Raw genomic sequence first — 25,464 nt, 5'->3', positions numbered from 1 at the left:
GCGGGAGGCTGCACGGCGCCATCTATACACAGCGGGAGGCTGCACGGCGCCATCTATACACAGTGGGAGGCCGCACAGCGCCCCCCCCAGAGACAGCAGGAGGCTGCACGGCGCCATCTATACTCATCGGGAGGCCGCACGCAGTCACGCACGCACACAAACATATACAGACATATGCATACACGCATAAACACATTTGAAACACAAAAATACATATAAACAGACATCACGCAATGATATCTGCCTGCACACGCACACACACACACGCACACACACATATATACACACACACACTCACCATCCCCCGGCTCTGCTCCAGTCCTCCTGGCTCCTGCTCCTCTCTGGTGGTAAGTAGCAGTGCAGGCCGGGCGCGCACTGCGTGACGTCACAGCTTGGAGACACGGCCGCGCACAGGGCCGTGTCTCCTAGCAGTGACGTGGCCGGGCCAGCACAGGGAAGTTAACTGTTGCAGTGCTGGTCCGGCCAAAGAAGAAGCAGCGGCCGTGCACCGCTGCTGGGGGAGCGGTCCGGGGACCCCCCGCCACTGTCTGCCGGTATGTGCCGTGGCACAGCACATATAATGAGGACGATCTGGCCATGGGCCCCCCGGAGCCCCAGGCCCCTTGGAGGTTCGAGGCCCCGGGCGGTAGCCCAGATCATCCTCATTATAATCTGCCTATGCTCATGGGACCCTCGTAGAGGAACAAAGAAGCATGTGTACTGTAAATTAGAGTTAAATCTTTGCTAAATCGCACAATAGCATATAAAATAAATATAAACAATGACAGTATTGACAGTACATAGAGTATAAAAGCTAGTAATCAATGATATTGCACAATGGACTTGCTACCTAAATAGCCCCTTTGAATTAAATAATACAATAAAGTAGAACAAGATATAACATAATAAGGGATATATATTGCAGTATTATATAAAGTGCAAACATCAATATAAGTAATTGTAAAGAACAATAATGGTTATCATTATGATCAGATTGAAAGAAGGTTTATTTTAAGAGCATACAGTAAAATGCATAAGTTGGTGTAAAAATACTGCTATGTTGAATTCCCATTAGTGCGTTGCCACCCCAATGTGCGTTTAGGCATGAACCTTCCTCTGGAGGTGGCATCACACTGACAAAACATTATCTTTAAACTGTGTGTGGTCCAATAGGAGGAGGAGCTGGACAACATGTGGTGCATGTTGGAGTTCTGACACAGACGTCAGCGCAGTGATGCATCAAGCAAAGGCTGACGTCAGGGGGCATGACCGAAGTCCCGGCTACATGAGCAGCAACATGCAATCAGAAGTCAGATACAGCGATCTGATGGCATCGAAAGGCTCGACTAGAGTGTCAATCACAAGACATGCCCACGTGGCCAGGCGTCAGGTCGTGTGGTCTGAGGGACCCTATGCACAGAGATACGCCTCGGGATGTACTGGCAGTGCGCATGTGCACTCCAGTGTGTATTTTTAATAGAAAGACTTGTTAAGTAACCAGAGCAGGAGATGATGTATGATACATATAATCTTTAAAAACCATGAATAAGTGCTAGATAGTGAAAAGTAGCATAATATATGTAAATATGCAGTGCAACAATAATCTTATCATTATTTTCCCCAAACAGAGATATTATTAGCTTGAGGTTTGACATTCTCAGCCAGTGAATCTCTTGATGTATTCACAGTTGTAAAAGATTTTCATATACAGGTGCATCTCACTAAATTAGAATATCATCAAAAAGTTCATTTATTTCAGTTCTTCAATACAAAAAGTGAAACTCATATATTATATAGAGTCATTACAGAGTAATCTATTTCATGTGTTTATTTCTAGCTATTGAACCAGTTCTACACCCGGGTGGCAAGCATTTATATTGGTATATGGTCTCCCATGCTCTGGTATGTGCTGCTCCCCCTGCTATGTGCTGCCCCCATCCTGTGCCCCCATCCTGGTATTTGTGCTGCCCCATCCTGGTATTTGTGCTCCCCAATCCTGTTCCTCCATCCTGTTATGTGCTGACCCCATGCTATCCTGGTATGCATGGCACCCCTCATCCCTATCCAGGTATGCATGGCACCCCTCATCCCAATCATGGTATGCATGGTCCCCTCACCTCCCAATCCTGGTATGCATGGCACCCCTCACCCCCCAATGCTGGTATGTATGGTCCCCTCACCCCCCAATCCAGGTATGCATGGTCCCCTCACCCTCCAATCCTGGTATGTATGGCGCCCCTCACCCCCCAATCCTGGTATGTATGGCACCCCTCACACCCCAATGCTGGTATGCATGGCACCACTCATGCCCCATTCCTGGTATGCATGGCACCCCTCACCCCAATCCTGGTATACATGGCACCCCTCACCCCCAATCCTGGTATGCATGGTCCCCTCACACCCAAATCCTGGTATGCATGGCACCCCTCACCCCAATCCTGATATGCATGGTACCCTTACCCTTCTATCCTGGTATGCATTGTACCCCTCATCGCTATCCTGGTATGCATGGTCCCCTCACCCCCAAATCCTGGTATGCATGGTCCCCTCACCCCTCAATCCTGGTATGCATGGTACCCCCTCATCCCTATCCTGGTACGTATGGTGCCCCCTCACCCCCCTATCCTGGTATGCATGGCACCCCCCATCCTGGAATGTATGGTTCCCCTCATCCCCAATGCTGGTATGCATGGCAACCCTCACCCCCCTCCTGGTATGCATGGTCCCCTCACCCCCCAATCCTGCTATGCATGGTCCCCTCACCCTCCAATCCTGGTATGTATGGCACCCCTCACCCCCCAATCCTAGTATGCATGGTACCCCCTCATCCCTACACTTGGTATGTATGGCACCCCTCACCCCCCAATCCTTGTATGCATAAGCCCCTCACCCCCCAAACCTGGTATGTATGGCACCCCTCACCCCCCAATCCTGGTATGCATAAGCTTCTCACCCCCAATCCTGGTATGCATGGCACCCCTCAACCCTCAATCCTGGTATACATGGCACCCCTCACTCCTCAATGCTGGTATGCATGGTCCCTTCACCCCCCAAACCTGGTATGCATGGTGCCCTCACCCCCAATCGTGGTATGCATGGTACCCCCTCTTCCCTATCCTGGTAAGCGTGGCCTCCTCATCCCCCAATCCTGGTATGTGAGCCCTCACCCCCAAATCCTGGTATGCATGGTCCAGTCACCCCCCCCATCCTGGTATGTATGGGACTCCTCATCTTCAATGCTGGTATGCTTGGCACCCTTAACTCCCCAATCCTAGTATGCATGGTCCCCTCACTCCCAATCCTGGTATGCATGGCACCCCTCATCCCCAATGCTGGTATGCATGGCACCCCTCATTCCCCAATCCTGGTATGCATGGCCCCCTCATCCCCCAATCCTGGTATGCATGGCACCCCTCACCCCCAAATGCTGGTATGCATGGTCCCTTCCCCCCCCCAAACCTGGTATGTATGGTGCCCTCACCCCCCAATCCTGGTATGCATGGTACCCCCTCATCCCTATCCTGGTATGTGCGGTCTCCTCATCACCCAATCCTGGTATGTGTGCCCTCACCCTGCAATCCTGGTATGCATGGTCCCCTCACCCACCTAATCCTCGTATGCATGGTGCCCTCATCCTCCCAATCCTGGTATGCATGGTGCCCTCACCCCCCAATCTTGGTATGCATGGTGCCATCACCCCCCAATCCTGGTATGCATGGTGCCCTCACCCCACAATCCTGGTATGCATGGTGCCCTCACCCCCCAATCCTGATATGCATGGTGCCCTCACCCCCCAATCCTGGTATGCATGGTGCCCTCACCCCACAATCCTGGTATGCATGGTGCCCTCACCACCCAATCCTGGTATGCATGGTCCCCTCACCTCCCAATTCTGGTATGCATGGCCCCCTCATCCCCCAATCTTGTTATGCATGGCCCCTTCACCCCCCAATCCTGGTATGCATGTTACCCCCTCATACCTATCCTGGTATGCATGGTCCCCTCACCCCTCAATACTGGTATGCATGGTACAGCCTCATCCCTATCATGGTATGTATGGTGCCCCCTCACCCCCCAATCCTGGTATGTATGGTTCGTCTCATCCCCAATGCTGGTATGCATGGCACCCCTCACCCCCAATCCTGGTATGCATGGCATCCCTCACCCCCAATCCTGGTATGGATGGTCCCCTCACCCCCCAATCTTGGTATGCATGGTCCCCTCACCCCCCACTCCTGGTGTGCATGGTCCCCTCACCCCCCAATCCTAGTATGCATGGTACCCCCTCATCCCTATCCTGTTATGTATGCCACCCCTCACCCCCAATACTGGTATGCATAAGCCCCTCACCCCCCAATCCTGGTATGTATGGCACCCCTCACCCCCCTATCCTGGTATGCATAAGCTTCTCACCCCCAATCCTGGTATGCATGGCACCCCTCACCTCCCAATGCTAATATGTATGGTCCCTTCACCCCCAAACCTGGTATGCATGGTTCCCTCACCCCCCAATCCTGGTATGCATGGTACTCCCTCATCCCCCAATCCTGGTATGCATGGCCCCTTCACCCCCCCAATTCTGGTATGCATGGTTTCCCCTCATACCTATCCTGATATTCATAATCCCCTCACCCCTCAATCCTGGTATGCATGGTACCCCCTCATCGCTATTATGGTATGTATGGTGCCCCCTCACCCCCCAATCCTGGTATGCATGGTTCCCATCATCCCCAATGCAGGTATGCATGGCATCCCTCACCTCCAATCCTGGTATGCATGGTCCCCTCACCCCCCAATCCTGGTATGCATGGTCCCCTCACCCCCCAATCCTAGTATGCATGGTACCCCCTCATCCCTATCCTGGTATGTATGGCACCCCTCATCCCCCAATCCTGGTATGCATAAGCCCCTCATCCCCCAGTCCTGGTATGTATGGCACCCCTCACCCCCAATCCTGGTATGCATAAACTTCTCACCCCCCAATCCTGGTGTGCATGATACCCCTCACCCCCCAATGCTGATATGCATGGTCCCTTCACCCCCGAAACCTGGTATGCATGGTGCCCTCACCCCCCAATCCTGGTATGCATGGTACTTCCTCATTCCTATCCTGGTATGTGTGGCCTCCTCATCCCCCAATCCTGGTATGTGTGCCCTCACCCCCCAATCCTGGTATGCATGGTCCCCTCACCCCCCCCAATCCTGGTATGCATGGTACCCCCTCATTCCTATCTTGGTATGTATGGTACCCCCTCACACCCCAATCCTGGTATACATGTACTCCCTCATTCCTATCCTGGTATGCATGGCCTCCTCATCCTCCAATCCTTGTATGCATGGTCCCCTCACCCCCCCAATCCTGGTATGCATGGTATCCCCTCATGCCTATCTTGGGATGTATGGTACCCCCTCACACCCCAATCCTGGTATGCATGGTCCCCTCACCTCCCAGTTCTGGTATGCATGGCCCCCTCATCCCCCAATCCTGGTATGCATGGTCCTCTCATCCCCCAATCCTGATATGCAAGGCCCTCTCATCCCCCAATCTATGTATGCATGGCCCCCTCATCCCCCAATTCTGGTATGCATGGCCCCTCATCCCCAATCCTGGTATGCATGGCCCACTCATCCCCCAATCCTGGTATGCCTGGTCCCCTCACCCCCCCAAGTCTGGTATACATGGTCCCCTCACCCCCCAATCCAGGTATGCATGGCACCCCTCATCCCCCAATCCTGGTATGCATGGTCCCCTCACCCCCAAATCCTGGTATGTATGGCACCCCTCACCCCCCAATACTGGTATGTATGGTACCCCTCATCACTATCACGCTGCACACACATACAAAAAAATACCTTTCTTGCCTGTGCTCCAGCGCTGTGTCCCATTCTGCCAGAGGCCGGGGGAGGAGTGTGGCGCTGGAATACGTGCATGCCCATACTGCGCAGTCCGGGGCCATTTTGCTGAAGACACACTGCAAATGTGTCTTCAGTAAAATGGCACCGCATAGCGCTATACGCATGTGCCGATTCCGACGCCTCACTCCTCCCCCGGCAACACTCCTCCTGGTCAGGTAAGTATGTAAGTATGGCACCAGAGATTGCGGTATGCGTTCAGTGCCTAAGCATACCGCTATCTCCGGCGCATACCCACTCCTCTTACCTGTAATGGCTTTATGCGTTCTTTTGTCTGGAGCCAGACTGCGTAGGCGTGTTACACTTGCGCAGGCTATAAAGGCTTCAGACAGAGGGAGGCATCTCCGGTTATATTATAGATAAAAACACGAAAGTCATTATCGCTGTAAATTTGAATAATTAACAAAAAACACCTGCAAAGGCTTCCTAAGCATTTAAAAAGGTCCCTTAGCTGTTTCAGTAGGCTCCACAATCATGGGGAAGACTGCTGACTTGACAGATGTCCAGAAGGCAGTCATTGACACACTAAGTAAATGCAAAGAAAATTTTGCATTTCATTTGGAAATCAAGGTCCCAGAGTCTGGAGGAAGAGTGGAGAGGCACACAATCCAAGCTGCTTGAGGTCTATTGTGAAGCTTCCACAATCAGTGATGGTTTGGGGAAACATGTCATCAGCTGGTGTAAGTCCACTGTGGTTTATCAAGACCAAAATCAGCGCAGCCGTCTACCAGGAAATTTTAGAGCACTTCATGCTTCCCTCTGCCGACAAACTTTTTGGAGATGGAAATTTCATTCTCCAGCAGGACTTGGCACCTGTCCACACTGCCAAAAGTACCAATACCTGGTTTAAAAACAACAGTATCATTGTGCTTGATTGGCCAGCAAACTCGCCTGACCTTAACCCCATAGAGAATCTATGGGGTATTGTCAAGAGGAAGATAAGAGACACCAGACCCAACAATGCAGACGAGCTGAAGGCTGCTATCAAAGCAACCTGGGCTTCCATAACACCTCAGCAGTGCCACAGGCTGATCGCCTCCATGCCACGCCGCATTGATGCAGTAATTGATGCAAAAGGAGCCCCGACCAAGTATTGAGTGCATTTACTGAACATACAATGACTTTAGTGTTTTCATTGGCTGTAAGCCATAATCATCAACATTAACAGAAAAAAACACTTGAAATAGATCACTCTGTTTGTAATGACTCTATATAATATGTGAGTTTCACTTTTTGTATTGAATAACTGAAATAAATTAACTTTTTGATGATATTCTAATTTAGTGAGATGCACCTGTATTTGTGAGATCACTAATCTTCACAAATGATTTTGTGTTGTTGAGTTACTGACTATTCCCTACAACAATTGAACAGGATGCAATTAAAGTTCTAGAGGAGTTGGTGCCAGAACCTGTAATGACCCCCAAGGTAAAATTCCCCTCTCTAACCAACCCAAATCATGCAAATTTCCATCTTTACTGACTTGCCCTAAAGTGGAGATTTTTGTGCAATTAGTCACAAAAGAATTGGGAAAAAAATCTATTTAAAATTCATAATGATAGCCTTTACATATGAGGAGCGTGCCTGCCGTAGAATGTTGGGTAAACTACAGGACGTGTTTTTTTAAGCTAGCTAACTAAGGGGGGATATAATAATAATAATAATATTTTTTATTTATATAGCGCCAACATATTCCGCAGCACTTTACAATTAAGCAGGGACATGTACAGACAATAAATTCAATACAATTTAAGACAGCTTAAACACTTAAATTAGGAGTGAGGTCCCTGCTCGCAAGCTTACATTCTACAAGGAAATGGGGGGACACAATAGGTGAAAAGTGCTTGTTATTTCAGGTCAGGCAATTATAATAAGTCGGGATTATCATATAAAGCTGTATGATCCGGTCATCAGCCTGTATGTTTAAGTGCAATAATCAAGTACCGAGTGCAGTTATCGTGTGCATGGAGGGTGTAGAGACAGATGAACAGTAGGGAACAGATTCTGAATAGTATTTAGGAGGGAACAGGGGAAAGTTAGTTTACTGGGTATTTGAGGTGGTAGGCTTGTTTAAAGAGATGGGTTTTTAAAGCGCGCTTGAAGACATGGGATATGATGGTGTGGTCATGTATTAGGCCAAGGCCTACCTCCAACTGAAGGACAAAACACGTTATCCTAAACTTATATTTAATCTGTTACAAACTTTTATTACATCCCTTTTGAAGATTTTAAAGGGAATGTGTCACCCCCTGGGAGATATCAGACCTCTACTATGGCCATACAGGTTATAGAAAAGTAAATCTATACTTACCTGTATGGCCGGCCCTAGAGGTTTGATTGCAGAGAAAAGTGTTTTTAGCCACTCTGTTTTCCACAGGCTAGGCATCCCCTGGACTCCAAGAAATCCCCACCCATCTGTTTATTATTCCCCGAAATCCCCGCCTATATGCTTGGTTCTATTGCGCAGGCACCTGGAAGTGACAGTGACTCCCCAGCGCCTGCGCAATAGAACCCTGCGGTGCAGAGCACGGAGAGATAGGGCTGGGATGAAGCAAAGTGCGCTCTATGTGAGCGGTGCTTTGCGCATGCCCGGGAAGTGAGGGAGATCAGTGCACGTCACAGGGCCCTGTGACGTGCAGGGGACGGGGGGAATATGGTAACTAAGCATACAGGTGGGGATTTCTTGGCGTCCGGAGGACGCCTAGCCTGTGGAAAATAGAGTGGCTAAAAAGACTTTTCTCTGCAAGCAGACCTCTACTATGGGCCATACAGGTAAGAATAGATTTATTTTTCTATACCCTGTATGCCTACTGTATAGTAGAGGTCTGATATCTCCCAGGAGGTGACAGATTCCCATTAAAGACTGCCTTTAGCAACCACATTATTTCACAAGACTCGATGTAATAATTGATTGTCCCTGAACCGACAGTTCCAACACTTCACCTGTTGCCAAAAATTCACAAGAATAAATGTAATCCGCCAGGTAGGTCTATAATTTGTGGTGTGGTTGGAGTTACTGAAGCAGTATCAAAATACATTGGAAACTCTTCTATCTTATATCTGCGATAGCATATTTTTTACAAAGAATATATCTGTTACACATAGAGGACAATTTATTGATGATGACATACTGATAGGGAATTTAAATTGTGAGCCCCAATGGGGACAGTGCTGATAATGTCTGTAAAGCGCTGTGGAATTAATGGCGCTATACAAGTGAATAAAACAAATAAATAAATGTGTGACATTGAGTCACTATTCACTAGTATTACACATTCAGATGAGCTTTAAGCAGTATTATATTTTCTATCATCAGTTAATACCGATGTTCATGATGCGGGATTCCTATCACAGTTGTTGAAATTTATACTCTCTCATAACTTTTTTGGTTTAATGAGTCCTTCTACCTGCAGCTGCAGGGCAAGGCAATGGGGGAGGCTTGTGCTTCCTCATATGCTAATTTATTCCTGGGGTTGTGGGAGAGGGATTTGCTCCTATCAGACCAATACTCATTTATGGACTGTGTCATATTTTGGACATGGTACGTAGATAATGTATTTATGATCTGGCACCAAAGTGTAATTTCATTCTGTCAAGGATTAAACCAGAACTGATATAATATTCGTTTACCATGTAAATGTAATGTGAATCAAATTGATTTTCTCTACATTCAGTGACTTTTCACCAAATAATCTTCAAGACAATTGTCACGTTTCTCAATCTACGACATTGTCCATTAGGTATGGAATTAATTACCTGATGAGGATTTACAGAAAAACATGCAGTAATGCATTCACCGAAGTTTACTTCTGAAAGTTGCTAGTTTGTAACATACTGTCAAGACCTCACTAGATAGATACAGTGGGGAAAATAAGTATTTGATATATTGTCGATTTTGCAAGTTTTCCCACCTACAAAGAATGGAGAGGTTTGTAATTTTATTGTAGTTACACTTGACCTGTGAAAGACAAAATCTTAAAATAAAAAAACAAAACAGAAAATCACATCGTTTGAGTTTTACATAATTAATTTGCATTTTATTGCATGAAATAATAATTATTTGATACAATAGAAAAACAGAACTTAATATTTGGTACATAAACCTTTGTTTGCAATTACAGAGGTCAGATGTTTCCTGTAGTTCTTGATCAAGTTTGCACACACTGCAGCAGGGGTTTTGGCCCACTCCTCCATACAGATCGTCTCCAGATCTTTCAGGTTTCGGGGCTGTCACTGGGCTGCATTGAATTTCAGCTCCCTCCAAAGATTTTCTATTGAGTTCAGATCTAGAGACTTGCTAGGCCACTCCAGGACCTTGAAATGCTTCTTACGGAGCCACTCCTTAGTTGCTCTGACTGTGTATTTCACCTCATTGTCATGCCCAGCCAGGACCCATCTTCAATGCTCTTACTGAGGGAAGGAGGTTATTGGTCAAAATCTCACGATACATGACCCCATTCATCCGCCCTTCAATACGGTGCAGTCGTCCTACCCCCTTTGCAGAAAAGCAACCTCAAAGTATAATGTTTCCCCCATCTTGCTTCACGTGTCAAACTACTGTGTTTTCTCTTTTTAAATCTTAATGTCAACCAAAAACATACAAATGACCGCGATAAAAAGTTCACATACCCCAGTTCCTAATACCGTGTATTGCCCCCTTTAACATCAATGACAGCTTGAAGTCTTTTGTGGTAGTTGTGGACACTAGTGGACAAAGACAGAAAAGGTCCCCTGTGCAAGAACAATATATGGGCCCTTTGCATCCCAAGAGCTCCTAAAAATGTAAAATTGCACCTGCTTTGGAGGTATAAGTGGGCCCCCTTGCCTCTTTGGCCCCTGTGCGGCCGCACAGGTTGCACCAATGATATGTCCGCCCCTGGTTGTGGATGAGGTTCTTTATTTTCTCTGAGGGTAAAGCTGTCCATTCTTCTTGGCAAAAAGCCTACAGTTCTTGTAAATTCCTGGGCTGTCTAGCATGAACTGCGCGCTTGAGAACTCCGCAGAGTGACTTAATGATATTGAGGTCAGGAGACTGAGATGGCCACTCCAGACCCTTCACTTTGTTCTGCTGTAGCCAATGACAGGTCGACTTGGCCTTGTGATTTGGATCGTTGTCATGTTGGAACGTCCAACTACGTCCCTTGCGTAGCTTCCGTGCTGATGAGTGCAAATTTGCCTCCAGTATTTGCTGATAACGTGCTGCATTCATCTTTCCTTCAACTTTGACCCAGTTTCCTGTGCCTTTGTAGCTCACACATCCCCAAAACATCAGCGATCCACCTCTGTGCGTTACAGTAGGAATGGTGTTCCTTTCATCATAGGCTTTGTTGACCTCTCTCCAAATGTAACATTTATGGTTGTGGCCAAAAAGTTCAATTTTGGTCTCATCACTCCAAATTACCTTGTTCTAGAAATTTTGAGGTTGGTCTCTGTGCTGTTTGGCGTATTGTAGGCGAGATACTTTGTGGCATTTGTGTAGTAATGGCTTTCTTCTGGCGACTCGACCATGCAGGCCATTTTTCTTCAATTGCCTCCTTAATGTGCATCTTGAAACAGCCACACCGCTAGTTTTCAGAGCGTCCTGAATTTCAGCTGATGTTATTTGTGGGTTTTTCTTTGCATCCCGATCAATTTTCCTTCTGCTCGGTCCTTCCCTGGTTACGGAGTCGATTGAGCCGCCGTACGACCTTGGTCGGTCCCTCCTTGCACCGCAGCACAGAGGTTCCACCACCCGGATCCGTAACAGTTTGCACGGGCCATGGAACCTGGTGGCCCCCAGGCTCCTTCGCTTGCTGACCTGTACCAGGAGGTTTCTCGTCAAAGATCCCAACAGGAAACTATCCTGACCTACCTGCGGTCTGTCAACTCTCGCCTGGACATGCTGTCTGTTGCACCTGTGTCCGCCCCAAGTCGAGCGACACCCGCTCCGGCAGCGCCGCTGCCTACCAATACCACGGCATCCAGCCTAGGACCCTGGCTTTCTGCGCCTCCTCGTTTTGGAGGGGCTTTCTGAACCAGTGCACGCTGCACTTTGAACTTCTGCCACATCAGTTTCCCTCCAACCGGGCCAAGGTGGCGTTCGTCATGTCTCACCTCACCGGGGAAGCATTGGGATGGCTTAACCCTCTATGGGAGAAAGGGGATTCCCTGGTGTCCGATTTTCCGGCTTTCCTCACTGCCTTCCGGAAGGTCTTCGATGAACCCGGACGAAGGATTTCTACTGCCTCCTCATTGCTCCGTCTCCGCCAAGGGAGTCTCACCGTGGCCAAGTATGCCATACGGTTCCGTACCCTCGCCTCTGAGCATGCCTTGGACAACGAGGCCCTGGTGTCCACCTTCTGGGAGGGCCTTTCTGGTCGGATTAAGGACGAGTTAGCCGGCCAGGACATTCCTACCACCCTGGATGACCTGGTGTCACTAGCAACCCGGATTGACATCCGTTTCCTAGAACGTGCTAAGGAGACTACCCGGGAGAGATTTCCTCGTCTTGCTCCTGTTTTCCAGAAACCGGCTTCCCAATCAGCAACTCACCGGGCACGCTCGCCCACACCTATGCAGATCGACCAGACCAAGATGGTCAAGTCTCGCCAAGAAACACGCCGAGCCGAGGGGAGCTGCTTCTACTGTGGTAGTAAGGAGCATCTGATCCGTTCCTGCCGGGTGAAGCCGGGAAGCTCCAGTGTCTAGGACCGCTCGGAGCAGTCGTCCTGGGCAAGAGTAAATCCTCTCCGTTCTTGACTTTGTCCGTCTCTATCTCCTGTGGAGAGAACCGCTTCTTTGAGACCGCCCATCTGGACTCCGGAGCCACTGGGAATCTCATTTCCCAGTCCCTTGTACAGAAATATCAGATTCCTACCAAATCTCTGGCTGAACCATTGGCAGTCGCTTCCGTGGATGGAAGACTCCTTCCGGTGACCATCTTGCTCGTCACAGAGCCCGTAACCCTGCAGGTGGGAATGCTCCACTCAGAGAGGATCTCCTTCCATGTGCTTTCCGGACTCTCTCACCCTCTTTTGCTAGGTCTACTCTGGCTACAGAGACATGAACCCGTTCTGAACTGGCAATCCGGTGAGGAGCTCCGTTGGCGGCAGGATTGCCATAAGACCTGCCCGGTTCCGGTTCGCCTGGCTCGACCTCCATCTAGTCCGACTAATTTACCCGGTCTACCGGCACCTTACTGGTCCTTTGCCGATGTCTTCGACAAGAAGGAGGCAGAGACACTGCCACCTCATAGGCCATATGACTGCCCTATCGACCTGATACCTGGTGCCACTCCACCTCGAGGGTGTATTTACTCGTTGTCGTTGGCCGAAACCCGGGCCATGTCGGAGTACAAGAAAATCTGGCTAGGGCATTCATCCGGAAATCTTCCTCCCCAGCTGGAGCCGGATTTTTCTTCGTAAAAAATAAAGACGGTTCACTACGCCCATGTATCGATTATAGAGGTCTCAACCAAATCACTATCAAAAACAAATACTCCCTGCCACTTATCTCTGAGCTGTTTGACCGTCTTAAAGGTGCGAAGATCTTCACCAAGCTCGATCTTCGTGGGGCGTATAACTTGGTCCGGATCCGCCAAGGAGACGAGTGGAAGATAGCATTCAACACCCAGGACGGTCACTATGAATACCGTGTGATGCCCTTTGGCCTCTGTAATGCTCCTGCCGTCTTCCAAGAATTAGTTAACGACATCTTCCGTGACCTCTTATATTCTTGCGTGGTGGTGTACCTGGACAACATCTTGGTCTTCTCTCCGGATCTTCCCACACACCGGAGGGATGTTTGTCAGGTCCTGCTTAGGCTCAGGCAGAATCACCTTTATGCAAAATTTGAGAAGTGCCTCTTCGAGCAGACCTCCCTTCCGTTCCTGGGCTATATTATCTCTAAGACTGGTCTATGGATAGAACCCGAGAAGGTCTCTGCCGTCTTAAAGTGGCCCCGTCCGGAGGGGTTGAAGGTGATTCAGCGATTCCTTTCCTTAAAACAAGCCTTCTCTTCCGCCCCTGTGCTGCACCGTCCAGATAGCAACAAACAGTTCTTTCTGGAGGTTGATGCTTCCTCTTCCGGAGCCGGAGCGTTGCTCACCCAGAAATCTCCATCTGGGAGAATGGTAACCTGCGGCTTCTTCTCCAAGCTCTTCTCCTCGTTTGAGCGCAACTACTCCATAGGAGATCGAGAACTGCTAGCCATCAAATTGGTGCTGGAGGAGTGGCATTACCTGCTCGAGGGGACTCTGCACCCGGGGGTCATCTATACTGACCTCAAAAACCTGGCTTATCTACAGAATGCCCAAAGACTCAATCCGCGTCAGGCCCGGTGGTCTTTGTTCTTCGTCCACTTCAACTTTACCCTACATTACTGCCCGGCGGACAAGAACGTTAAAGCCGACGGCTTGTCCCGATCCTTCCTGTCGTCTGATCAAGAGGAGGAGCCTATGCATATCATCGATCCCTCCAAAGTGATGAATGTGGCCCCCTTGGACCTTTCTCATCTTCCACCAGGTAAGACGTTTGTAGGGGTTCCGGATCGCAAGAAGGTTCTTCACTGGGGTCATTCATCCAAACTAGCCGGCCATGCTGGCCAGAAGAAGACCTTACTGCTCATTACCCGGAATTACTGGTGGCCTACCCTGCGCCAGGATGTGGTAGACTTCGTCACGGCCTGTTCGTCCTGTGTTCGCAATAAAGTTCCCAGACATCTTCCAGCCGGCCATCTCCTGCCTCTTCTCATACCTGCTGCCCCGTGGCAACACATTGCTATGGACTTTATTACTGATCTCCCTATTTCTGCCGGTTGTACGGTCATTTGGGTGGTCGCTGACCGCTTTTCTAAAATGGCCCACTTCATCCCTCTGCCTGGTCTCCCGTCTGCATCTGTGCTGGCTAAGGATTTCATCCATCACATATTTCGTCTCCACGGCCTACCCCTCCACATAGTGTCTGATCGAGGGGTTCAGTTCACTTCACGCTTCTGGAGAGCTACGTGTAAACTGCTGGATGTCACCCTGGATTTCTCCTCTGCTTACCATACGCAGTCTAATGGGCAAGTGGAACGTATCAATCAGATCCTTACCAGCTACCTCCGACACTTCGTCAACGCTCACCATACCGATTGGGTGGAGCTCCTACCATGGGCCGAGTTCTCCTACAACAACCATGAGAGCGAATCTTCTTCCAAGTCCCCATCCTTTGTGTTCTACGGTCAACATCCCCGGATTCCGTTTCCTGTTTCCGCTGCTGTGGACAATCCTGCCGCGGAGTCTCTGGTCAGCGAATTTTTTACCATTTGGGAGGACACTAGGTCCACACTTCATCAATCCTCCCAGCGGATGAAGAGACATGCTGATAAGAGACATCTGGATCCGCCTAAATTCCGTCCGGGAGACAAGGTTTGGCTCTCCTCCAAACATGTCCGTCTCAAAATACCCTCCTATAAGTTGGGTCCATGGTTCATCGGCACATTTGAAGTCCTCCAGCAAATCAACCCAGTAGCTTCAAGTTAAAACTCCTGGCCACCTTACGGATTCCCAACTCCTTCCACGTATCTCTCCTCAAACCAGTTGTGCTTAATTCTTTTTCTGACAATCCAGGTACCCCCCCAGCTCCGGTCTCCGCTGAGGACGTCTATGAGGTAGAGAACATTCTGGCCACCAAGAGGGTAAAAGGAAAAACCTTTTTTCTGGTGGATTGGAAGGGGTTTGGCCCAGAGGAGAGAACTTGGGAACCCAGGGAGAGCATCCACGCCCCGCTTCTCCTTAAAAAATTTCTTTCAGGCCTAAAAAAGAGGGGGCGTAAAGGGGGGGCTACTGTAATATTGGCGTCTCTGCCCCCTGACAGGCAGAGACGCCGTCCCACTTACCGCTGTGCTCCCTGCCCGGCGTCCTCCGGTGCTCCTGCCTCTGTTGCTGCCGGCACGCGCAGCTTCCCGGGCACTGTGCTTAGGGCACGCGCGCTCCCTCCCTCTTAAAGGGGCTGCACGCGCCATCCTAAGGAGTCCCCGGCCAATGGCCTGAGGACCTTTCACATAAAAGGCACCTCCTCCAAAATGGAGGTGACCGTGCAAGGTTGTAGCTTTGTGTGTTATACTCTGCTTCAGACCTCAGGTTCTGCTGCTAGCCTGTCCAGTCCAGCCCGCCAGCCTGACTACCAGTCCAGCCCGCCAGCCTGACTACCAGTCAGGCCCGCCAGCCTGAGTACCAGTCCAGCCCGACAGCCTGACTACCAGTCCAGCTAGCCAGCCTGACTACCAGTCCAGCCCGCCAGCCTGACTACCAGTCCAGCCCGCCAGCCTGACTACCAGTCCAGTCCGCCAGCCAGACTACAAGTCCAGTCCGCCAGCCAGACTACAAGTCTAGTCCGCCAGCCAGACTACAAGTCCAGTCCGCCAGCCAGACTACAAGTCCAGTCCGCCAGCCAGACTACAAGTCCAGTCCGCCAGCCAGACTACAAGTCCAGTCCGCCAGCCAGACTACAAGTCCAGTCCGCCAGCCTGACTACAAGTCCAGTCCGCCAGCCTGACTACAAGTCCAGTCCGCCAGCCTGACTACAAGTCCAGTACGCCAGCCTGACTACAAGTCCAGTCCGTCAGACTGACTACAAGTCCAGTCCGCCAGCCTGACTACAAGTCCAGTCCGCCAGCTTGTCTACTCTCCAGTCCGCCAGTCTGTCTATGGGCTCTGCCCGCCTGCTTACCTGGAAGCACCTGCCTGTTACCTGCCGTGCCTGCCAGCCCGCTTACCTAGAAGCACCTGCCTGTTACCTGCCGTGCCTGCCAGCCCGCTTACCTAGAAGCACCTGCCTGTTACCCGCCGTGCCTACCAGCCAGCCTACCTGGAGGCTCCTGATTGTTACCTGCCGTGTCTGCCAGTCCGTCTGCCCGGATCACCCGTCAGCCTGCCTGCTGTGCTACTCTGCTGTACCGGTCAGTCTCTGCCTTCTGACCCATGGGAGTCACCTGCTCTCATACAAGGTCGGTCCCAGAGTAGCACCTGGTCCCTCTGCTCGGTCCTTCCCTGGTCACGGAGTCGATTGAGCCGCCGTACGACCTTGGTCGGTCCGAGTTGATACCTAGTAACGCCCCTCGGTTCCGAAACACTTAATCACTGTTCCGGAGGCTCTGAGACGCAGCTTGCCATATAAGGTAGCAGCTTGCCACATTTGTTGCCATTTTTTAAATATTATTGCCTCATATCTCCTTTTCTTCTAGGCAAAAAGATATGCGCACACGTGGCTGCATGCCACATAGATTTATATTCTTGTAACCGACGCTGCATGCTCCTCCTCTTTGAGTTAATATGTTCTTTTATGCCACAGCAGTAGCCAGGATCCTCATGGCATACACCTTAAAGGCATCCCAGCTTTGAAACACCTCAGCCTCCCCAACATTGTTCAAGAGAATAGTATTCCATCACTCCACAAAGTATTACGGTGAGGGAAGAAGAGAGAACCAGAATGGATTCAAACGCCATATGGGCTTCGGGATAGAACATGACAAGTGGGTCATAGTCCAAGAACAAGCTGGGTAGATATTTAAATTCGTAATTTTTAAAGAAAAATATATAACAAATAACCTTTTTCATAATTTTAGTGATTTTAATCAGTTTTTTGTAATAGTTAACCCCTTCCCGACATGCGCCATACATATACTGCTCTGCGGGAGCTGGGTTTCCGCAAAGAGCAGTATATGTATGGCGCAGCGATCGTGAGGGCTCACGCTGAGTGCTGTCGTGATCACATGCAGGTGTCCGCTCTATGTGAGAGCTAACACCCCGCAGCAGCACCCACGATCGGAGCTAGCACCGATCAATGGCGTTTAACCCCTCAGATACCAATGTCAATAGTGACAGCGACATTGCTGAGGGAGTAAACACCCTCTGTGATGACATCAGCACAATACGATGCCATCTCGTTGTGTAGATGGTCTCCATGGTGACCCCCGATCCTAAGATTGCTGCAGGGTCCATCAGGGGCCTTCAGGAAGTTGGCTGTGTCACCTCCTGCTCAGAGACGCCTCCTTCCTGCCTGTCAGATGCTGATCTGATGCTCTGTAGTGCAGTATCAGATCGCTCATCTGAGTAAGTAAAGTTGATATTCCATCCTGGACCAATGTGAAAAAGTGAAAAAAAAAAGTTAATAAAAATTGTAAAAACATTTAAAAAAATAAATCACAAAATAAAGAACAAAGAAAGGAAACAATATTAATCCAATAAATACATTTATCTGTGTAAAAAAAATAAAATAAACAAAAAAAGTACACATATTTGGTATTAACCAAAAAATGAAAAAGAAAGCAAAAACAATGCTTTATCATGATACCACCGAACAAAAAGTGGAATAAAAGGCGATAAAAATACGCCTGTAAATAAATATATATATAAGATTAGATTAGCTCACCTCCTCCTCTGGTTACCACGTCCTCCGGGCTGCACGGATCCACTGGGTGAAAGTCGATATGTACAAAATAATAAGTATCCAGCGCCCTTTTGGACGAATGATCCCAGGAATTCCAAGGTTTCTTAAACATCCGTTTAATTCGTCATATTAAAAACAGGCAACAAGAAGGTCAGGCAGTTTGGATACACTCATGCATAGGCAGATTATAATGAGGGCAATCTGGGCTACGGCCCGAGGCTCCGGGGGGGCTCTTGGCCAAATTGCCCTCATTATAATGTGTGCGCTGCTGATGCGGTGTACATATCCTGGCAGGCAGGGGCGAGCTGGATAGTGAGGGGGGAAGCCGGACCACTCCCCCAGGAGCTGTGCAGCGCCCCTGCTTCTTCTTCGACCGGGCCAGCACTGCACCTGTAAACTACCCTGTTTGCTGGCCCAGCCGTGTCACTGTTATGTTCTGCTACCAGAGCTAAGGAAAGAGAGGAGATCTGTCCCTACGATAGAACTCAGCTGAATCCCTACGATGTAACAGGGGACCTGATCCTGCGATCAGACCTGCTAAAGTCCTAAGCTAGTCTGTACGGAGACCTATAGATGTGGGGGAGGAATCCCTACAAGTACTAAGGACTGGGAGGAAAATGGACACCTCCTAACAGAAATAGTAGCAGACAAACGAACAAACAAAATATATAGAACATAGAGGTCCGTAGACCAAGCAAACTAACAGAGTTAGATACAGAGCACAGGCTAGCTAGAAAGTAGATATACAATGAAGTCCAGCAAAGCCAGAAGGGCGGAGCAGGATTAAATAGGCCAACAAGGTCATGTGACCAGCAAAGGAAAAAAAACCTAAGAGCAAGGTTCTAACAGTACCCCCCCTTCTAAGAGGATCCTCCGGATCCCCTAGGACCAGGCTTATCAGGAAATCTCCTGTGAAACGCTCTGATAAGTCTGGACGCGGAAACATCATCCGACCTCACCCAAGAGTTATCCTCGGGACCGAAACCTTTCCAGGCCACAAGATACTGCAAACTACCTCTATACCGTCTAGAGTTAAGGATGCGAGAAATTTCATATTCCCCGTCCTCCACCACCGGAGGAACAGAGGCAGAGGCGTCACAATCCGATACAACAGCTTTTTTCAACAGAGAGACATGAAATACCGGATTAATTCTCCAGGAGGTAGGAACCTCCAACCTAACAGCAGATTGGTTGACAACCTGAAGCACCATAAAGGGCCCTACAAACTTGGGACCCAATTTCTTTGAAGGAATCCTCAACCGCAGATTCCTAGAGGACAACCAAACCATGTCACCAACAGCGAACAAAACCTCCTGTCGTTTCCTATCAAAGTAGTCTTTAGATTTTCTGTTGGCCTCCTGAAGATTACCACGCACATCCGTCCAAACTCTCTCCAAATCACTGGAAAAATTCTCCTCCTCAGGCACGGCAGATCCCAACTTGGAGAACGACCCAAACGACGGATGTCTCCCAGAACAACAAAAAAAAGGCGAACAACCAGCAGAAGAAGATGTATGATTGTTCAGAGCAAATTCAGCAAGTGGCAGAAACTCAGACCACCCCTCTTGATTGTCTGCCACAAAACAACGCAAGAACTGCTCAACATCCTGGTTTTTCCTTTCTGTCTGGCCATTAGATTCAGGATGATATCCGGACGAGAACGACAAATGAACTCCCAACCTATCACAAAAGGCACGCCAAAAACGAGCCACGAACTGAGGACCCCTATCAGAAACAATGTCAGTAGGAACGCCATGAAGTCTGACAATTTCCTTGACAAAGGCCTTAGCGAGAGTTTTAGCAGGGCAGTTTGACGAAAGGAACCAAGTGACACATCTTGCTAAAACGGTCCACGACCACCCAGATGACAGTAAAACCCTCAGAGGGGGGAAGGTCAGTTATAAAGTCCATAGCCAAATGTGTCCAAGGAGCACTGGGAACCTCCAAAGGACAAAGCAACCCCGCAGCAGGAGTATGTGAGGACTTAGATCTAGCACATATAGTACATTGACGCACCCACTTAATGACCTCCTTCTGCCATCCAGGCCACCAAAAACTGCGACCCACCAGTCTCTTGGTCTCAGAGATTCCGGGATGACCTGCCAACCGAGATTCGTGACACTCAACAAACAAATCTCTCCTAAAGGTCCCAGGCACAAACAACCTCCCATGAGGAGTGTTAGAAGGGGCATTCTCCTGTGCTTTAAGAATCTCATTCTCCAAAACGGAGTCCAAAGCAGCTATCACAACACCTTCTTGTAAAATGTTCTCCTCTTTCTCAGCACCGACTATGGGAAAAAAACTGCGAGACAAGGCATCCGCCTTAACATTCTTAGTACCAGGGATGTAAGTAACGGAGAAATTAAACCGCGAGAAAAACAGTGCCCACCTAGCCTGACGGGCATTCAGGCGCTTGGCAGCATCAAGATATATCAGATTTTTATGATCCGTAAGAACCTGAACGGGAAATTCCGCACCTTCCAAGAAGTGGCACCAGTGTTCAAATGCGAGTTTAATAGCCAATAATTCTCGATTACCAATATCGTAATTCAGTTCAGTCTCCGAAAATTTTTTTGAAAAAAAGGCACAGGGATGTAATCCATCCCCATTATCCTGAGACAATACTGCGCCAACCCCCACAGAGGAAGCATCAACCTCAACCAAAAACGGCCTAGTAACATCAGGCTGCATAAGGATGGGAGCAGAGGTGAACCTCTCCTTGAGATACACAAAAGCTTCAATGGCCTCAGAAGACCACTGAACCGCATCAGCACCTTTCCTGGTGAGATCAGTCAGAGGTTTGACAATACTAGAAAATTTTTTTATGAATTTTCTATAGTAATTGGCGAAACCCAAAAACCTCTGTATCGATTTCAAACCAATAGGCCTAGGCCATTCCTGCACAGCCTGAACCTTAACCGGATCCATCTCAAAACCTTTGCTGGAGATAATGTAGCCCAAAAAACTAATTCTCTGTACAGCGAACTCACATTTCTCCAGCTTAGCAAAAAGCGAATTGTCCATTAATAACTGTAATACCTCACGCACGCTCCGCCAATGAGACTCCAGATCCGGCGAATAAATCAAAATGTCATCCAAATACACAACCACATTTTTACCGATCAAAGGTCTAAGGATGTCATTAATCAGATTCTGAAAAAATGCAGGAGCATTAGTAAGACCAAAAGGCATAACCAGATTCTCAAAATGACCCACAGGAGTGTTAAAAGCAGTCTTCCATTCGTCACCCTCCTTCATGCGCAACAGATTGTATGCCCCCTTAAGGTCAATTTTAGAGAACCACTTGGCCCCCATTAACTGGTTAAACAGATCAGGAATCAATGGCAGTGGGTAAGGATTGCGTACAGTAATTTTGTTAATCTCACGAAAATCCAGACAAGGACGTAAACCGCCGTCCTTTTTTTTTTACAAAAAAAAATCCAACCGCCACAGGAGACTTAGAGGGCCTAATGTGACCGGCGGCCAAACTTGTCTGTATGTATTCCTCCAAAGCCTTCCTCTCAGGAATAGTAAGGTTAAATAAACGACTTTTAGGAAGAGTCGCTCCAGGGACAAATTCAATAGAACAATCATAGTCTCTATGGGGAGGCAAAACCTGCGATTCCTTCTCAGAAAAAACTCTCCAAAAATCCTGAATAGGAACAGGCAATTCTCCCCTATCCAAAGCTGCAATACGCCCGTTACAACACTTGTCATAACATTTATGGCTCCAGGATTTAATTTCACTGGTAGACCAATCCAGTACAGGATTGTGAAATTTTAACCAGGGCAATCCCAATATTACTGGAGAAGGCAAGTTATTCAACACTACCAAATCCAATTTCTCATGGTGAACACCATTAATAGTGAGAGGAAATTCACAGACCTTGAGAGTAATATTCTTCAAAGGGGAACCATCCACAGAAACCACAGCAATGGGGGATGATAAAGGTTCAGGTTTTAAATTGAGTCTTTCCACGAATCCCCCATCAATTACATTCAGAGTAGACCCACAATCGACAAACACCCGAAATTCCATTAATTTTTCCTGAGCAATCGTGGAAGCAGCTAAAAATACACCCTTGGAATTTAAACAGGCAATACGGGCATGACTGACCATTTTTTTTTCTTTCTTCATACGAAGCTCACAGCCTTTAATCAAATGACCAGATTTTCCGCAATAGAAACACAAGCCTTCAAAAAATCGACGGTCTTTTTCTTGAGAGCGAGGTGCCACCGATCCAATCTCCATCGGTTCACCACTGTTAGTACACACATTCTTATAACCAGAAACTGACATAGCAGAGGATTTGCTCTCATTAACCCTTGCACGCAGTCTTCTATCCACCCGTATAGCTAATTGCATAGCCTGTTGCAAATCTTCAGGTGTAGGATAAGCAATTAGCAGGTCTTTAACCCTTTCACTGAGCCCAGCAAGAAATAGACTTTTCAGAGCAGAATCGTTCCACCCTGTTTGAGTAGACCAACGACGGAAATGAGTACAATATTTTTCCACATTACCTGATCCCTGTTTTAAACGTCTCAACTCAGTCTCAGCTGATGCGACACGGTCAGGATCATCATATAATAGTCCCAAAGCAGAAAAAAAACTATCCACTGATCTGAAGCATGTATCACTAGGTTGCAAAGAAAAGGCCCACTCCTGAGGCTCTTTGCGCAAAAGTGACATTATGAACCCTACGCGCTGGGATTCATCCCCAGAGGACTTAGGTCTCAAACGAAAATACAATAAGCAAGCATTTTTAAATGAAAAAAAATCTCGGTGTTCACCAAAAAATAAATCCGGCAAACATACCTTAGGCTCCAAGAAATGTGCTCCAGGACAGCTACTCACGTGCTGACGGAGCTCGGCCACCTCCAGAGAGAGTCCCTGCAGGCGATGAACCAAATCCTGAACCGACACCATGATGGAACAGAAAAAATCTTTCCTTAGAGAATTTGCGGGCTGGACTTACTGTTATGTTCTGCTACCAGAGCTAAGGAAAGAGAGGAGATCTGTCCCTACGATAGAACTCACCTGAATCCCTACGATGTAACAGGGGACCTGATCCTGCGATCAGACCTGCTAAAGTCCTAAGCTAGTCTGTACGGAGACCTATAGATGTGGGGGAGGAATCCCTACAAGTACTAAGGACTGGGAGGAAAATGGGACACCTCCTAACAGAAATAGTAGCAGACAGACGAACAAACAAAATATATAGAACATAGAGGTCCGTAGACCAAGCAAACTAACAGAGTTAGATACAGAGCACAGGCTAGCTAGAAAGTAGATATACAATGAAGTCCAGCAAAGCCAGAAGGGCGGAGCAGGATTAAATAGGCCAACAAGGTCATGTGACCAGCAAAGGAAAAAAAACCTAAGAGCAAGGTTCTAACAGTCACAGCTAAGAGATATGGCCCTGTGCACGGCCCTGTCTGCTAGCGTGACGTCATGCAGTGTGCGCCCTGCACTGCTACTTACCACCAGAGAGGAGCTGGACAACAGGAGCCGAGCCGGGGGATGGTGAGTTAAGTGTGTGCCGGTGTGTGTGTGTGTCACAGTGTGTGTGTGTCACAGTGTGTCTGTGTGTGTAGATATCATTGTGTGATGTCTGTTTATATGTATTTTTGTGTTTCAAATGTGTTTATGCGTGTATGTATATGTCTTTGTATATGTGTGTGTGCGGCCTCCCGCGGTATCTGGGGGGTGCCGTGCGGCCTCCCGCTGTGTATGGGGGGAGCAGTGCGGCCTCCCTCTGTATCTGGGGGGCACCGTGCGGCCTCCCTCTGTATCTGGGGGGCACCGTATGGCCTCCCGCTGTATCTGGGGGGGCGCCGTGCGGCCTCCCGCTATAAATGGGGGGTCGCCGTGCGGCCTCCCGCTGTATCTGGGTGGGCGACGTGCGGCCTCCCGCTTTATCGGGGGGCGACGTGTGGCCTCCCGCTGTATCTGGGGGGTACCGTGCGGCCTCCCGCTGTGCATGGGGGGCGCCGTGCGGCCTCCCGCTGTGTATGCGGGGCGCTGAGCTACCTCCCGCTGTATCTGGGGGGCGCCGTGCATCCTCCCGCTGTATCTGGCGGGTGCCGTGTGGCCTCCCGCTGTGTATGGGGCGCGCCGTGTGGCCTCCCGCTGTATCTGGGGGGCGCCGTGCGGCCTTCCGCTGTATCTGGTGGGCGCCATGCGGCCTCCCGCTGTGTATGGGGGGTGCCGTGTGGCCTCCCGCTGTGTATGGGGGGTGCCGTGTGGCCTCCCGCTGTGTATGGGGGGGCGCCGTGCGGCCTCTCGCTGTGTATGGGGGGCGCCATGCGGCCTCCCACTGTGTATGGGTGTGGCCATCTGCTGTATATCTAGGAGGCTACACGCGCCGTCTTGTTGTATATAGATAGCTACGCGCGGCCTCTTGCTGTATCTTGGAGGCTACGCCGGGGCAGATACTGTATATAGGGGGATTATGTGGAAGCTTGTTGTAGCGTCGGCGTCCCTGCCTCCTGCTAGGCAGGGACGCCATTCCCCTCACCTCTCCGCTCCGTGCCCGGCGGCTTCCTCCCGCTCTGCTGGCAGCGCGCGCTGCTTCCCGGCCTCTGTGCTTAGGGCGCGCGTGCACGCGCTCCCCCTCTCTTAAAGGGGCCGCGCGCGCCGTCCTAAGGAGTCCCCGGCCAATGGCCGGAGGACCTCACCATATATAAGGCACCTCCTCCAAGATGGAGGTGCCCGAGCAATGTTGTTGCAAAGCCTTTCAACTCTGCTTCAGCCCTCAGGTCCCGTTACCAGATACCTGCCAGTTACCTGCCAGATTTCTGCTTGATACCTACCTGATTCCTGTCTATCTGATTGCATTCCTGCGGTCCGACAGTCTGCCTTCCAACACCTGTCAGTCTGTCTATGGATCTGCCCGCTCGTTCACCTGGGAGCGCTCACCTGCTACCTGCCTGCTAGCCTACCTGGAGGCTCTGCCGTCACTTGCCGTGACCACCTGCCTGTCCAGAGACTCCTGCCCGCTCACCTGGGAGTGCTCACCTGCTACCTGCCTGCTAGCCTACCTGGAGGCTCTGCCGTCACTTGCTGTGACCACCTGCCTGTCCAGAGACTCCTGTCCGCTCACCTGGGAGCGCTCACCTGCTACCTGCCTGCTAGCCTACC

This window comes from Phyllobates terribilis, unplaced genomic scaffold (genome assembly GCF_046119375.1).
Source record: "Phyllobates terribilis strain yellow unplaced genomic scaffold, ASM4611937v1 Scaffold_5__5_contigs__length_657084704, whole genome shotgun sequence".
NCBI classification, from domain to species: Eukaryota; Metazoa; Chordata; class Amphibia; order Anura; family Dendrobatidae; genus Phyllobates; species Phyllobates terribilis.
The sequence above is the reverse complement of the archived record's forward strand: the minus strand, read 5'-3'. Positions refer to the sequence as shown.